The sequence below is a fragment of the Microcebus murinus genome, chromosome 14 (genome assembly GCF_040939455.1).
Source record: "Microcebus murinus isolate Inina chromosome 14, M.murinus_Inina_mat1.0, whole genome shotgun sequence".
Lineage (NCBI taxonomy): Eukaryota > Metazoa > Chordata > Mammalia > Primates > Cheirogaleidae > Microcebus > Microcebus murinus.
Genome location: NC_134117.1, coordinates 60,453,277 through 60,470,620, shown reverse-complemented (window position 1 = coordinate 60,470,620; position 17,344 = coordinate 60,453,277). Strand labels below are relative to the sequence as shown.

The 17,344-nt window shown below is 37.7% G+C and overlaps 1 protein-coding gene and 1 pseudogene across 2 annotated transcripts in view; both read left to right on the top strand.

Moving 5' to 3' along the window:
* The window catches only part of ADK (adenosine kinase), a 519,384-nt gene that overhangs the window by 52,473 nt on the left and 449,567 nt on the right, over positions 1-17,344 (top strand). The gene's annotated exons all lie outside the window — the stretch shown is intronic.
* On the top strand, positions 2,321-7,776 carry LOC105868791 (large ribosomal subunit protein eL33 pseudogene; annotated as a pseudogene).

The following is a 17,344-nucleotide window of genomic DNA, read 5'->3' as shown; positions in this document are numbered from 1 at the left end:
ATGTAGTTGTAGTTGACATAGTTTAAAACTTTGAGTTAATCAGTCTTCTGAACTTAATTTCTTCATTTGTAAAATGGTGATAATTTTATCATATAAGATTTGATGAAGAAGATTAGATTAAATTACATGTGTGAAAAAGTTTTGAAGTACAAAGAACTATATAAAGGTTAGTTCTGTAGGTTTTTTGGATTGTGATGATGATTATAAACATATCCTCTGGCGTTGGCTTCTACTCTTAGGTAAGCTGTCTCTCAAATCCCATTTTGGATTTAGATTAGTGTTTTGCTGTCTTATTGTCCATTAAGCAAATGATTTCTTTATCGACTTATCTTTTAATCTATTCAGTAATCCTTTTGGTGGTTATACCTTCTGAGTTTCTAGCATAAAACTCTTCAGGGGGAAAAAAATAAGATAATGGTCTGTCTACCCCTTTACTTTTTAGAAGAAAGGGTAACATATTTCCTGGAAGCTTTATCCAAAGTTTTTCAGTCCAAGTGTAGTTCATTGATCTTTGCTACAATTTACTTGACAATATTCACTGTGTGATATATATGGGATGCATATTTTATTGAGGGCAACATGGGATTGAGAGAGCGGAAACTACTGGTATCATGAATTCTTTTCCTTGGTTTACAACAAATAAGAATACTTTGAGAATGAAGTTATGGCAGATATTAATGTATGAGTTATGCCAACACTATCTGTTTCTCCTTAAGGATTGAGTCAGACCTTTTGGGAATGATAAAGATTTGAGGGTCTTGAGGGAACTTCTAAGCATCTAGTAGCTAATCTAATCCTTGAAAACATTTTTTACTATAATTATTAATTTATTTTTGGAAAGTATTGAATAAATAACATTAAAGAGCAAGGATGGAAGGGTATTATTTTAATTTCATGATCTAATTTAATCCTCACAGCAATCCTACGAAGTAGATACAATCATTTCCATTCTACAGACAAGGAAACTGAGGGTTAAAGATATTCCACAACTTGTCTCATAGCAGAAAAGGCTAGAACTGTGATTTGATATTAGATCTTTTTGATTCCTTTCCATTTTGCCTAAGTTCGGTGACTTAGGAAAATTATTTTTACATTTTTTTGAGGAATAATATTGTTTATAATGAGGATAACTACAGTTTATAGGTATTTATGACATAAGTTTTGGAATAGTTCACTAGAAATATGTTGCAGTTTGTAGGCAATACTGTGTTTTATTTTGAGTTGGCTAGTCATTAAGGTAAAATCTTAGAGGATAAACTGAGCTCATGTTGATGAATGAAAATCTGCTGTTTCCAACAGACTAGGTCTTTCGAAGTTCAGTGTATTATCACTTTATTCTTTGTGATGCTAGCTCCCTCTGTAGAACTTCATTAAGATTGCAGCTAGACTTTTTCAGTAATTTAGAAAAGTGATTGAAACATTACTTAGAATAGATTATAAAATTTCCCTGTAAAACTTTACTTCCTATTTTAATCAATTCCCATGGGGTCTTTTTTTGTTTTAGTATAAGTGTTACCTTTTGCCTTGTTAAAAAAAGGGAAAAGCTGGCTGGGTGCAGTGGATCATGCCTGTAATCCTCGCACTTTGAGAGGCCAAGGCAGGAGGACTGCTTGAGCTCAGGAGTTTGAGACCAGACTGGGCAATAGCAAGACCCCATCTCTACAAAACAATTAAAAAATTAGTCAGGCATGATGCTACACACTTGTAGTCCTAGATATTTGGGAGGCTAAGGCAGTAGGATTGCTTGAGCCTAGGGGTTTGAGGTTGCTGTGAGCTAGGCTGATGCCACGGCACTCTAGCCTGGGCAACAGAGTGAGATCATGTCTCAAAAAAAAAAAAAAAAAAAAAAAAAGGAAAAGCAAATTTCTACATGGAAGAAGAGCAAAGAAAAATATCTTAGCAAGATCCTAAAGTCCAACAAAGAAATGTGAAAAAACTTCATGTATACAATTTATTTCTATGAATTTATGCTCTTATAGGAAAATCCTTTGTTAGCAAATTTTACTACTAATTTACTAATTTCTCTGTGTGGGAGTGCAGATATTTCTTTCACCACAACTTTTTCTCCTTTCTTTCTGTTGTGGATTGAATATTTGTCCCCTCTAAAACTTATGTTGAAGTTTAATTGCCATTGTAACAGTGTTAAAAGGTGGAGTTATTTAAGAAGTGATTAGGGGCCGGGCACGGTGGCTCACGCCTGTAATTCTAGCACTCTGGGAGGCTGAGGCAGGCAGATTGCTTGAGGTCAGGAGTTCGAAACCAGCCTGAGCAAGAGCGAGACCCCGTCTCTGCTATAAATAGAAATTAATTGGCCAACTAATATTATATATATATATATATATATAAAATTAGCCGGGCATGGTGGTGCATGCCTGTAGTCCCAGCCACTTGGGAGGCTGAGGCAGAAGGATTGCTTGAGCCCAGGAGTTTGAGGTTGCTGTGAGCTAGGCTGACGCCACGGCACTCACTCTAGCCTGGGCAACACGCTGTCTCAAAAAATAATAAAAGTGATTAGGTTATTGGACTCCACCCTCATCAATCGATTAAAATTGGAGTGGGTTAGTTATCTCCAGAATGGGTTGCTTTCTCTTTTTCCACACACTTGCTTGCCCTCTTGCCTTCTGCCAGGGCAAGAAGTCCCTGAGCAGATGCTGGTGCCATCCTCTTAGACTTTCCAGCCTTCAGAACTGTGAGAAATAAATTTTTTTCCTTTAGAAATTCCCCAATCATAGGTATTCTGTTATAGCAGCAGCAAAGACACTCACCTAAAAGATTTTATATTAAATAATAAATTGTATAATTAGCTCTTTAAAGAGCTATAAATTTTTAATTATAATGTAAATTCCATGAAGGCAGAGGGAATATGATTGACATGCAACATGGAATTCAGAAAAGTGAGAAAACTGTAATCAACCCTAAAGCTAGGAACTAAAACATAATAGGATAGGAAAAGAACTAAAGTACATATGCTTTTTCAATTTATAAATATTTAACTATGTTCTTTTCTAAGTAGACTGAAGAATGTTCTTAGGATTATGTGTGAGTAGGCTTTTAAACAATTTTGTAGGATAATTATATTTAAAGTCCTTTAAAATACTAAATAGCTTTATTCTGTTAAAATATAATATGGTTTATACAGACAGACATACAGTATGGTGGCATAAAGAAATTCAAGGATATTCTAATTCTTTTTATGTTTCTTGATCTTGAATGAATTTGATATAAGAGAATTGCTTAAAAGAATAGATAGAACAATTTTATTGATACAATAAATCCATCCTTTGTTATCTATAAAGCACATATTATGCCCTTAAAGTAGTAATATTGTTTTCCTATACAAGCATACCTTGGAGATATTGCGAGTTTGGTTCTAGAGCGCTGCAATAAAGCAGATGTTCCTTATAAAGCAAGTCACATGAATTTTTTGGTTTTCCAGTGCATATAAAAGGTATGTTTGCACTGTACTGTAGTCTAAGTGTGCAGTAGCATTATATCTAAAGAAATATACATACCTTACTTTAAATATATCTTATTGCTAAAAAATGGATAATGATCATCTGAGCCTTCAGCCAGTTGTAATTGTTTTGCTGGTGAAGGGTCTTGCTTCAGGGTTGATTGACGGCTGCTGACTGATCAGGGTGTTGGCTGCTGAAGGTTGGGGTGGCTGTGGCAATTTATTAAAATAAGACAACAGTGAAGTCTGCTGCATTGCTTGACTCTTTTCAGAAGGATTTCTTTTTAGCACATGATGCTGTTTGATAGCATTTTACCCACAGTAGGACTCTTTTCAAAATTCGAGTCAGTCCTCTCAAACCTTGCCCCTGCTTTACCAACTAAGTTTACGGAATATCCAACATCCTTTGCTGTCATTTCAACAGCATTCACGGATGGCATCCTCACCAGGAATAGAGTTTATCTCAAGAAACCACTTTCTTTGCTCATTCATGAGAGTCAACTCTTTATCTCGTCGAATTTTATGATGCACATCTTTGGGCTCTACTTCTAGTTCTCTTGCTGTTTCCAGCCCATCTGCAGTTACTTCCTCCACTGAAGTCTTGAAACCCTTAAAGTCATCCATGAGGGTTGGAATGTACTTCTTCCAAACTCCTCCTGTTAATATTGCTATTTCAGTGTCATCCAATGATTCATGAGTGTTCTTAATGGCATCTAGAATACTGAATCCTATGCAGAAGGTTTTCAATTTACTTTGCCTGGATCCATTAGAGGAATCCCTATTTATGGTAGCTATAGCCTTACCAAATGTATTTCTTAACTAACAAGACTTGAAAGTCAAAATAGCTGCTTGATCTATAGGCTGCAGAATGGGTGTGGTGTTAGCAGGCATGAAAAAAAGCATTAATCTCCTTATACATTTCCATCAGCGCTATTGGGTGACCAGGTGCACTACCAGGAGCAGTACTATTTTGAAAAGTTTTTTCTTCTGAGCAATGGGTCTCAACAGTGGGCTTAAATATCCAGTAAACCATTCTGTAAATAGATGTGCTATCATCCAGGCTTTGTTGTTCTGTTGATAGAGCATAGGCAGGGTAGCTTTAGTGTAATTCTTAAGAGTCTTAGGATTTTCAGAATGGTTAATGAACATTGGATTCAATTTAAGTCACCAGCTGCATTAGCCCCTAATAAGAGAGTCAGCCTGTCCTTTGAAGCTTTGAAGCCAAGTATTTACTTCTCTCTAGCTATGAAAGTCCTAGATGGCATCTTCTAATAGAATGTGGTTTTTTGTACATTGAAAATCTGTTGTGGAGTATAGCCACCTTCATCAATCATATTGGTAACTTTCTGCAGCTTCTACATTAGCACTTACTGCTTCATTTTGTACTTTTATGTCATGGAGATAGCTTCTTAAGCCGCATGAACCAACCTCTGCTAGCTTCAGACTTTTCTTCTGCACCTTCCTCATCTGTCTCAGCCTTCAAAGAATTGAAGAGAGTTAGGGCCTTTCTCTGGATTAGGTTGGCTTAAGAGAATGCTGTGGCTGGTTTGATCTCCTATCCAGACCACCAATACTCTCCACATCAGCAATAAGGTTGTTTCACTTTATCATTTGTGTGTCCACTAGAGTAGCACTTTTAAGTTCCTTTTCCTTTGCATTCACAACTTGGCTGTTTGGTGTGAGAGGCCTAACTTTCCCCCTGTCTTGGCTTTCAGCATGCCTTCCCCACTAAACTTAATCACTAAACCGTAATAATTTCAAGCCTTTTAAACCCACTGTCAGTTATTTGGAAAAACGAATATTATATGATATAAAGCATTTCTTTTTATTGCTCATTTCAGGTTTCAGTATTTGGGAAACTTTTGTGTGGAAGCATAACTATTATGTTATGCTAACTATGTTAACTATTTTCTTTCTGGAGTGTTTTATTGATATTGTAAAACAAAACTTATCAATAGGACTGATTTGGATTTGGTTTTGTTTGACCGTGTTATCACTATCTTTCATAATTATCCTTTGTCCACATTTGTAAGGCAGAATAAATAAAACTATTATGTAAGTTTAATTCCAGGAATGATTTAGCATACAGTGTAATGTCAATCTGTGAGAATTTTATGCAGAAGTTCTCTTTTTTTAATAGACTTTATTCTCTTTCTGCCATCTTGGAACCTGTGTCAGTCTGCTGGGAACAGGACTTCTAAAAGGCAGATATGTCTGGAAGGCTATGGTCCAAGGCCATTTTTGCTGGCTATAAGGTGTCCAGAACCAAAGAGAGAATACAGCTCTTCTTAAAATTGAAGTTGTTTATTCATGAGGTGAAAATTCTATCTGGGCAAGAGATGTGCTTGTGTATACAAAGCAAAGAACAACACAGTGATTTCTTGTGCCAAAGCAAACAAAACCAGAGTGATCTGGGGTAAGGGTAACTCAGTCATAGTTCTTGCCCAATTCTGAAGCAACCTTCTTGCTAAGACGATTAGACACAGAATCAATATGATGATGTACCTCCCAGGGATTTAAACTAATGAAAAGTGAATAAATAAAAGTGGATTTATCCTAAAAAATAAAAATAGATTTTATTTTTTAGAGCAGCTTTAGGTTCACAGCAAAATTGAGCAAAGGTACAGAAATTTACCATATACTCCATGCCCCCACACGTGCACAGACTCCATTTTTTTTGAGACAGAGTCTCATTCTGTTGCCCTGGGTAGAGTGCAGTGGCATCATCATACCTCACTGCAACCTCAAACTCCTGGGCTCAAGGGATCTCCTTGCCTCAGCATCCCAAGTAGCTGAGACTACAGGTGTGCACCATGACACCCAGCTAATTTTTCTATATTTAATAGAGACAGGGTCTCACTTTTGCTCAGGCTGGTCTCAAACTCCTGAGCTCAAGCAATCCTCCCATCAGGGCCTCCCAGAGTGCTAAGATTAAAGGCGTATGCCACCACACCTGGCCTACATTTAGTACCATTCCTTTAACTTTACTAATGAAGCTGAGGCATACAATCATAATTGGCAATAAAAAAGCTGGTTATTCTGATTTTTTGGTCCATTTTTCTTTCTGTTTTACCAACTTGTATTTTCCCCCTAGTATATGCATTAGGAAAGCATATTAAATTTTGAATTTATTCCCTTTAAGAAAAGGAGCTTTTTTCTTTATTTTCCAACCATGAATTTCTAGTTTTGAATATAGGTAGAGAAAGCTCACATAAAATACTAATACCTAATGATTAAAAAGTCTCTCCTATATTGTCATGATCTCTTTGAAGTCATAGTAATATTTCTTTGTATTAATAGAAACTTAAAAAGTATACTTGCTCAAGATCACAATGTATATGTCATTGTTGAATAACACTCTTAAATCAATGTAGCTCTTGGCTCCTTTTTCATCATTAGCTTTTGTATTGTGTAAGATAATTCATGTAAATTACCTAACTAGTTCCCATGCATGGGGACATTCAAATATGCACATTATTTGTATTTGGCCCATTATAATTTTTTAAATTTTTATTATTATTATTTTTTTGAGACAGAGTCTGATTCTGTTGTTTAGGCTAGAGTGCAGTGGTGCAATCACAATTTACTGCAGCCTGGAACTCCTGGGCTCAAGTGATCCTCCTACCAGCGTCCACCACCATGTCCAGCTAATTTTGTAGAGATGGGGTCTTGCTATGTTTCCCAGGCTGGTCTCGAACTCCTGGGCTCAAGTGATTCTTCTTTTTGCCTCAGCCTTCCAAAGCGCTGTGAATACAGGCACAAGCCACCATGCTAAGCTGATTTTTCTAAACTGAAACTCTGATCTGTTTCTGGATTAAAAGATTTCAGTATCTCCCCTTTGTCTGCATGATGAAGCCTGTAGGACATCATCTACTTTTTGTTACTTAGTTCTGGCGTCTATTTGCAGTTCACTGAAGATGTCCCTCTTGCCCATATATCTGTGTATACATTGCTGCCTCCTTAAAAACCTCCTGCTTGTAGGATCCACTCTTCTTACCTGAGGATTTAGATCTTTACCTGGAAAGCTTTCTTGACCTCCTCAATCGGGAGTATGCCCAGAATTTATGTTAGAGGAGTCACTAGATTATTTTATAATTCTGTTTAGGTTTTAAAAAATCTCCTCTAGATAATGAGCTAGCCGAAGGTAAACATATGTTTATCTTTGTATCCTCAGGCCTTGATATGATAATATGTCAATAAAATTTTAGGAACTTCAATACATTTTTTTTTTTTTTTTTTTTTTTTTTTGAGACAGAGTCTCGCTTTCTTGCCTAGGCTAGAGTGAGTGCCGTGGCGTCAGCCTAGCTCACAGCAACCTCAAACTCCTGGGCTCAAGCGATCCTCCTGCCTCAGCCTCCCGAGTAGCTGGGACTACAGGCACGAGCCACCATGCCCGGCTGATTTTTTTTTTATATTATATATATTAGTTGGCCAATTAATTTCTTTCTATTTTTATGGTAGAGACGGGGTCTCGCTCAGGCTGGTTTTGAACTCCTGACCTCGAGCAATCCGCCCGCCTCGGCCTCCCAGAGTGCTAGGATTACAGGCGTGAGCCACCGCGCCCGGCCCTTCAATACATTTTTAATGAATAAATATCATACTTAATTGTCTCCAATTCTATCCATTCTTCTTTTCATAATTCTTGTCTGGAATTTTATAGTAGCACTTCATGTGATTACCCTTTCTAAATTCTCGCACCTTTTTCTTTTCCATACTACATATTCTTTTAATGTTCATTGTACTTTAGTTTCTGTCCTACTCACTATCCACTTTACTGGAACACTAATTTGTTCCATTGTTTGACCATGCTATTAGAAGACTGTAGTAGTTCTCCATTGCCTACAGGTAAGTTTCAAATTATTAAGTATGGCTTTAGAAGTAGTTAATAATTGGAACTTGGCTTTTCCCTCTATTCATATCTCCTGCCAACAGCCGCCTTCTGCCTAGCCAGTAACATCTAATTGCTTGTGATTGTTTCTGTATATTTGCATGTGCTTTCCTACCTGTCCCCAATCTTGTTTGTTTGATGACTTTAGAATTTAGCTGCTTCATCCAGAAAGCTCCCTCTTCAATCGTAAATATGTTTGCTTCTATTGTACTATAATTTGTCTGCATGTCCCCTATATTAGACTGAGCTTCTTGAGGCCTGTGACTTTCCTATTCAGTCCTGGGTGTATTACAAAGGTCTGCTCATTACCGTGTTTCCCTGAAAATAAGACCTAACCATAAAATAAGCCCTAGCAGGATTTCTAAGCATTTGTGCAATATAAGCCCTACTCCAAAAATAAGACCTAGCGATGGGCGTGGCTACGCAGCGTATCTGCACAACCCATGCATTTCGTTGCAGAGCGGTAAAGAAGATGAGCAGCCCTTCTCATCTGCCCCATGAGAGCTCTATTGCTTGGCATGAGAGATTGGGGCCAGTGGTTCTCAAGGAAATAGAGTTGCAAGAAATTCAGGATGGAATTCAGGGTTTGGAGAGTTGTGATGATGTTCCAGAAGAAGACGATTTAACTATATTTGAATAAATGTAGATTGTTGTACCGTACTGAATAACACATTCAGTGAATGTGTAATAACACATCCCCTGAAAATAAGCCCTCGGGTGTGTTGTTGAGGAAAAATAAATATAAGACCCTATCTTATTTTCGGGGAAACATGGTAGATGTTGTTGAATTAAATTCCTGTGGGTTATGGAATAAATAATACTTGAATTACAAGTTAAATTTTAAGAAAATGATGTTTTTAGGGCCAGGCGCAGTGGCTCACACCAGTAATCCTAGTACTCTGGGAGGCCGAGGGAGGAGGATTGTTTGAGCTCAGGAGTTTGAGACCAACCTGAGCAAGAGTGGGAGACCCTGTCTCTACTAAAAATAGAAAGAAATCAGTTAGACAACTAAAAATATATAGGAAAAAAAATTAGCCAGGCATAGTGGCACATGCTTGTAGTCCCAGCTACTCGGGTGGCTGAGACAGAAGGATTGCTTAAGCCCATGAGTCAGGAGTTTGAGGTTGCTGTGAGCTAGGCTGATGCCATGGCACTCTAGCCTGGGCAACAGAGTGAGACTCTGTCTCAAAAAAAATAAAAATAAAAAAAATGATGCCTTAGGAATTTTAGCAAAATTACATTAGTTTTTAAAGCATAAGCAAAAGACAGTATTTTTATTTCCTGTTTATCTAGTATGTACAGATAGATTTTTAGGCAATTTTAAATGATTCTTTACCATTTGTGTCCCATTTCCAAAAAAAAAAAAAAAAAATAAATGATTCTGATTTTTCTATGTCGAATGTTCTATAAAATGTAAAAAGATTTTGATGTATAATTTAATTCTTTTAAAATTAGAGTTAATTATCAGAATATTTCTAGAGCATAACTTTATTCCCAGGCTGATTTTATCCTTCAACCTTATTTGTTGTCAGTGATATATGGTATCAAAGACATCAGAGCTGGACATTAGTTAAAGTAGCAAAAACATTTTATTCAGGAACTATTGCAATAAGAGAAAAGAGAACTAAGTATAGAATAGGGCTCAGCTCCAAATACAGCAAGGACAAGTGAGCATTTGTAGCCAGGGAGCCAAGTAGGGGTGGAAAATTACTAAGAGAAAACATCAGGGATAAGAGGGGATTCTGGCTAAACGGACTTGACAAGCTTCTTGCTGAAGGCAGGCCAGGATAATCAATATCACCTGGGTGTGGTTGGGGTTTAGGAAATCAGATATCAAGGGTGGGTGATTCTCACTAAACTGACTTAGCAGATTCTTGCTGCAACTAGGCTCTTGAGCACAGGCTCAAGGATAGGACCTAGTTGAAAAGGGCTCAGAGGAGCCTGTCTAGAGTTTAGTGGAGGAGAGAGTCTTTACTGGTTCTAATATGATTTATAAAGTATAGAAGAATGTTTCTCAGAGTGTGGTCTCTGAACCAACAGCATCAGCATCAGCATCATGGGATGGGAACTTGCTAGTAATGCAAATTCTTCAGCCCCATGCCAGACCTACTATGAAACTCTGGGAGTGAGATGCAGTGCTCTGTGTTTTAGCAAGCTCTACAGGTGATTCTCATGCATGCTAAATTTTCAGAACTCATAGATAGTAAAATGAGAACATCAAGATGATGATCATGTCATTTATTCCAAAGTCAAATGTAAAAAATCAAAACTGTATCATACGTTTTGGTAATCCTTTTCAACAAGGTAACGTGTACTATGTATAGAAGACTTTACCTGCTTTAGCAATATGACCTCTTTTGGAATAGATCTTGAAAGTTGTTTTGTGTTATGCATAAACTTTGTAAGTTTACAAAGCATCACATATTAGAGTAAAGATGGACACTACAATTTAGATTGTAGAATCTAGTGCAGGCACCTTAGAGATTTGTAATTGAATCCTCTTATTTGATGATTGAAGAAACCTAGGTGCATGGAAATTACTAAAATACTGAAGGTCACACTGCTGGATAGTGGCAATGGACTTACTAAAAGAATGTAGGCTTCCTCTTCCATAGACTGGAATGCTGTTTCTGCCTCTGTGTTACTTGATCTAAATATACCTTATTTATCTGGAGTACAGTGGCACACTCATAGCTCACACAGTGTCGAACTTCTGGGCTTAAGCAGTCCTCTTGCTACAGCCTTCCAAGTAGCTGAGACTATATGCATTTGCCATGATTATATATTTTTTAAAAATTTCCTTCTGTTTCTTGTATTGGTTCTGTTCCATCTGAGTTTCTTTTTTTTCCATTTTGGTCTCTTTCATGTTAGCGTGTCCCTCAAATGTCAAGTGATTCTTGGCTCTCCTCTCATATTCTAGAGTGAGACACTAAGAAGCTGACTGGTGTGCATGCCCTGTGTGTATGGGCAAGCCTTGTGGATGGAAAGGCGTCACCATAGAATGATTTGGTTCAGATTAGTCTTTTCCTTGAGGTAACCCCAGATGTCAGTATCTACAGGTCTTCTATTTCTTGGCCTAATTAGAATTCTCTAATATCCCACCTACAGTGTATAAGACTTGGATATCACCAGCATGATGAGGGTTGAGTTTGGTGGGTGAGAGTGTGTGGGAGGGAGGGGGTAGGCTGGGGCGAGTAGAGGAGGAGGAGAAGGAGAGATGGAGAAAAAGGAAACTCAAGTGAGCTGGAGTTTATTTTGCCGTTCAGTGGGCAGACTCTTGTTTAATCTGTTTTTTAATACAGATACACAGGCCCTACTCTAGAAATTTCTGACTGTTTTGGTGGTTCTGCAAATAAATCTATTTGTTCTTATTTGTGCCTTCTCTTTCTCCTCCTTAGCCTTTGGTTTTAGATTTTATCTGATGTGCTGGTTCAGATAATGGTTCTTTGTTTCTGTTGCTTTAAAGCCTTCAACATACCATAGATTTTTTTTCACCAAAAATACTGTTCTTGTGAGTTAATTGTCATTTTAGTGCAAGGAACAGAGACTAACTTTGCTTTAAATCTTTTGTGTTGAAGTAAAAGTTAATAGTGAGTGTATTTTTTAATATAAAAGTTGTATAAATTGAGATGTTTAATTCCCTTACATTAGGAAAAGGTAACATAATTAAAAGGGAGAATTGTATCTGAAATGTTCTCGGACACTAGGAAGAAAAACAATAGCTACATTGTAAACTCTGTGAGAGAATGGGTTTATATCTTTGTTTGTGTTTGCTTTCCATTGTATACTCAGTGCCTACCACAGGGTAACACAGTATATGGCTAACTAATAGTTATTGGAAAATATATTTAAGTGTTTTATTTCAGACAGTTAAATGTGCATTTAGGAAATATGCTACCTTTTTTATGGCCTTAATGTTTTGATCCTGCTCCTCTTCTTCATTTCACATTTAAAAGCCTGATATGAAATTTACCCAAATAAATAACACCACCTTATTTTTTATTTTGTTTTAGGTTTGTTTATCTTCCTTTGTTTTAGTTCATAAATTGTGATCTAATTTATATTTTGACCATTATCCAGCACACTGTTAGTACTCAAGGAGCTTTTATTGTTAATGAACCTTAAGATCAGCCTTATTAATTTCAGTCGTTTGACATACCTTTTTTTTTTTTTTTTTTTTTTGAGACAGAGTCTTGCTTTGTTGCCCAGGCTGCAGTGAGTGCTGTGGCATCAGCCTAGCTCACAGCAACCTCAAACTCCTGGGCTCAAGCGATCCTTCTGTCTCAGCCTCCCGAGTAGCTGGGACTACAGGCATGCGCCACCATGCCCGGCTAATTTTTATATATATATCAGTTGGCCAATTAGTTTCTTTCTATTTATAGTAGAGACGGGGTCTCGCTCTTGCTCAGGCTGGTTTTGAACTCCTGACCTTGAGCAATCCGCCCACCTCGGCCTCCCAGAGAGCTAGGATTACAGGCGTGAGCCTCCGCGCCCGGCTGACATACCTTTTTTTTTTTTTTTTCTTGAGACAGAGTCTCATTCTGTTGCTGGGGCTAGAGTGCCATGGCGTCAGCCTAGCTCACAGCAACCTCAAACTCCTGGGCTCAGGTGATCCTCCTGCCTCAGCCTCCCAGGTAGCTGGGACTACAGGCACAGACCACCGTGCCCAGCTAATTTTTTGTATTTTTAGTTGTTTGGTTAATTTCTATTTATAGTAGAGACAGGGTCTTTCTCTTGCTCAGGCTGATCTTGAACTCCTGAGCTCAAGCAGTCATACCACCTCAGCCTCCCAGAGTGCTAGGTTTACAGGCGTCAGCCACCGCACTCAGCCGACACACCTATTTTTAAAAAAATTTAAACATAAATAACAGGCCAGGCAGTGTGGCTCATGCTGTAATCCTAGCACTCTGGGAGGCCAAGGCAGGAGGATCCCTTGAACTTAGGAGTTCAAGACCAGCTTGAGCAAGAGTGAGACCCTATCTCTACCCAAACCAGAAAAAATTAGTTGGGCTTGGTGGTGGGTACCTGTAGTCCTAACTACTCGGGAGGCTGAGGTAGGAGGATCACTTGAGTCCAGGAATTGGTGGTTGCAGTAAACTACACTGACGCCACTGCACTGTACCTGGGGTGATGGAGTAAGACTGTGTCTCAAAACAAACAAACAAACAAAAACATAAATAACTGACGCTCTCTTTTGTGAAGATTATGTTCATATCTCATTCTCTTCAGTGAATTGTGTAGGTTTATTACCTATATATAAAAAATACAAATTTTTGTTAAAATTGACCCTTTTAAAAAAAACTAAGACAACCGCAAGGTTAATTTCTGAGTTACTTTAGCCTTAATGATACTACAATAATGATTACCTTCTCAACAATCAAAAACCAAGGCAATGCTGTAACCTTGGTTGAATTTTCAAGTATAGTTTTGCTTGTTAATCAAGCTACTTTTCCAGGGGAGGGAGCGCATGGGCATAATATGTAATCTTAACACTTGTACCCCCATTATACGCTAAAATAAAACAACAAAAAAAGGAAAAGAAAAAAAAATCAAGCCACTTTTCCTTATTTATTTATAAGTACTTTATAAATGATTTCCTATTATGCAATTTTTTAAAGGAAGTATTATTAAAATAAATGTCAAAACTTATTTGAAAACTAAGGTGATACCCACCAGATGGTGCTGTTTCGTCTGTTTTGTCTGTGGCAATACGTAGGATAAATGAATATAGAATATTTTAAAAAGTGTATGGAAGATCTCCTAGAATTATTTGAGCATAGTATTTTGGGGATGGATGAGTTTAGTAGAAGGAAGTATTAAAATGTTATAAACTTATATTTGGTACTGTTTATCTTAATAGAGATAAAGATTCATTGCCAAAGTTTATGGCAGAGAACCCACTATTTAGCCTAAATTTTAAAATTATTTATTAGAAGAGGTATGTGTGACCAAAATTTGACTCAAGCTTTCTTTGCACTTTTAAGTAAACAATATTATTATATTACCTGGGTTACATAGTTATATACAAATTAAGGAAAATATTTTAGTTATTTATGTGTTAGTAATTATTTCTCAAATAAAGGAAAGTAAGGCTGGAATTCTTTATTTTTACAAGGGAAAAAGATGCCTCTTCTAAATTAATTTGTGTACTAGAAAGAAAGCAATTATGCAATATTCATTTGATGCAGACTTGAATGAGTATTCATTTAAGCCAAAGAAATATACTTTTCAGTGAAGTCTGAGTAATTTAGCCAGGCCTTAAGAATGTTTCTAGGATCTTAATGTACTTTCCTTCCCCTCCCTCCGTCCCCCTGCCTGCCATCATTGTCATTACTCTGTGTTTCTGTCTGGCCATAAGGCATAAAGGCATGCAGGTGCTGTTATAACTATTTGCCAAAATCATTGTTGTCTATACCAACAATGATTTTATGGCATGTGTGAGATTAAACTTGTTTTTAAATCTTGCATTTGAGTTTTTCCTCTGGAAAAGTATACGTATAACTTTGAATTCAGTGTTCAATTATTTATAACAGAATGAAACATGTCTCTATAGGCCAGTAAATTTAGATAGAATTTCTTGTATTTTTATACTTTGTTTTTGAATGAATATGTTAATCATAATTACTTTAATATAATTTTCATCCATACCCTTAAGATTAAGAACTACCATAATTCTTCATTTGAACTTGTTTCATAGCATGTCTTTTTTTTTTTTTTTTTCAGTTTGCATTATAGTTTTGGAGTATACATCAGATCCCTTCTAGAAAAATACAAGAATGTAAAGGAGTTTTCTTTTTTTTGAGACAGGGTCTTGTTCTGTCTCCCAGGCTTGAGTGCAGTGGCCTCTGCATAGCTCACTGCAACCTCAAACTCCTTGGCTCAAGCGATCCTCCTGCCTGACCCTCCGGAGAGCTGGGACTATAGGCATACACCACCACGCCCAGCTAATTTAAAAAAAAATTTTGTAGAGACCAGATCCTGCTGTGTTGCTCAGGCTATAATATAAAGTTCTTCATGCTTTGTTTTCCTCATTCCACTTAGCACAGAGCTTTACATACAGGAGATGACATGTATATATTTATTGCATAAATGAATAGTTTTGTCATAGTAAGTATTAGGTCATTTAATATGAAATGTCTGATTTTGAATCAAAAGTATAGTTTATTATATCTCAAACAAGAAACAGTACAATTAATTAAAGTATGCACCTAAACTATTGACGTGGTTTTGTTACCTTAATGGTAGCTTGCTTACACCAGCAGCGAAGAAGCCTAGAGAGCAAGTGTCACTGAAATCATGAAAGACGTTTTCCACGGCTTGTTGAGAATTGAATATTTTTCCCTGCAAGAAGTGGTCCAAAACCTGGAAGAAGTGGTAGTCAGTTGGTGCAAAGTCTGGTGAATATGGTGGATGACAGAGACTTTCCAAGTCCAGCTGCTGTAGTTTAAGCAGAGTTGTTTTTTGTAACATGTGTTCTTGCAAGAGGATTGGCCTATCTCTGTTGACTAATTTCAGCTGCTTAATCACAAGTATCTTCATGATTTCATCCACATGGTTGCAGTAGATATGTTATAATCAACTGACTAGGTTTCATGAAGATGTAGTGGATAATACCAGTGCTCGACCACCAAACAGACACCATTAGCTTTTTTTTTTTTGAGACAGAGTCTCACTCTGTTGCTAGGGCGTCAGCCTAGCTCACAGCAACCTCAAATTCCTGGGGTCAAGTGATCCTCTTGCCTCAACCTCCCAGGTAGCTGGGACTACAGGCATGCACCACCATGCCTGGCTAATTTTTTCTATATATTTTTAGTTGGCCAATTAATTTCTTTCTGTTGTTAGTACAGATGGGGTCTTGCTCTTGCTCAGGCTGGTTTCGTGTCGCGCCCGCCTCGCCAGCAAGGAAGACGCGGCAACTGGAGTTCTTCTGACAGTGCTTTAATGGGGTTCCCTTTAGACTTACATGATGCGGAAGACCCAGCCCGGCAGCACGCAGGCTGCTATATACCCTAGAAGCACAACCCCTAAGCTGGGATAGGCCGCTCAGCTGTCGAGCCGCCAAAGCATTGGTCCATAGTAGGATCCTTCATTTGCATGCTTGCGCCACAGGGTAACCGACAATTGCGCGTGCTCTGAACTTGCGCCACAGGGTAACCGACAATTGCGCGTGCTCTAGGCAAAGCCGGAAACAGGCGCCATCTTGTAATGGCGTTGACACCGCGCCCCACAGTTTCGAACTCCTGACCTTGAGCAATCCGCCTGCCTCGGCCTCCCAGAGTGCTAGGATTACAGGTGTGAGCCACCGTGCCTGGCCACCATTAGCTTTTTTTGATGAACATTTGGTTTTGGACTGTGTTTGGGCACTTCATCTTTATCCAACCGTTGTGCTCACGATTGTTAGAAAGAATCCATTTTCATCACACCTAACAATATGGTGTGAAAATGGTTTGCCTTTATTTTGTGACAGAGAGGCAAACTTTGAGACAATTTCTCTTCTGATGCTTGTTTAATTCATGTGGAACCCATCTATCCAGCTTCTTTACCTTGCCCATTTGTTTCAGGTGGTCCAATATTGTTGGAATAGTAATGTCAAACCTTGCTGCTAATTAATGTATAGATTGAGATGGCTTCACTTTCACTGGTTTTCAGCTCATCATTATCCACCTTGGTCACCCACATGGCTCATTTTCAAGATTAAAATCACCAGAATGGAACTTCTCAAACCATTGACATACTGTATGTTCATTGGCTGCATCCTTCTCAAACCCTTAATTGATATTTCAGACTGTCTATGCTGCATTGTTCCACGATGGAACTCATATTAAAAAATAACAAGAATGTTTTACTTATCCTTGGTTTCACAAAAATTGCTCTAAAAAAAATTGGAAGATAATCACAAGCCAAATGTGAGGATGTACTGTTACAATTAAGAAAAAAACCCTCAAGAGTGTCAAAGTGAAATTTCAGGGATATCAACTATTAAACTTAGTACTTAAGGAAAT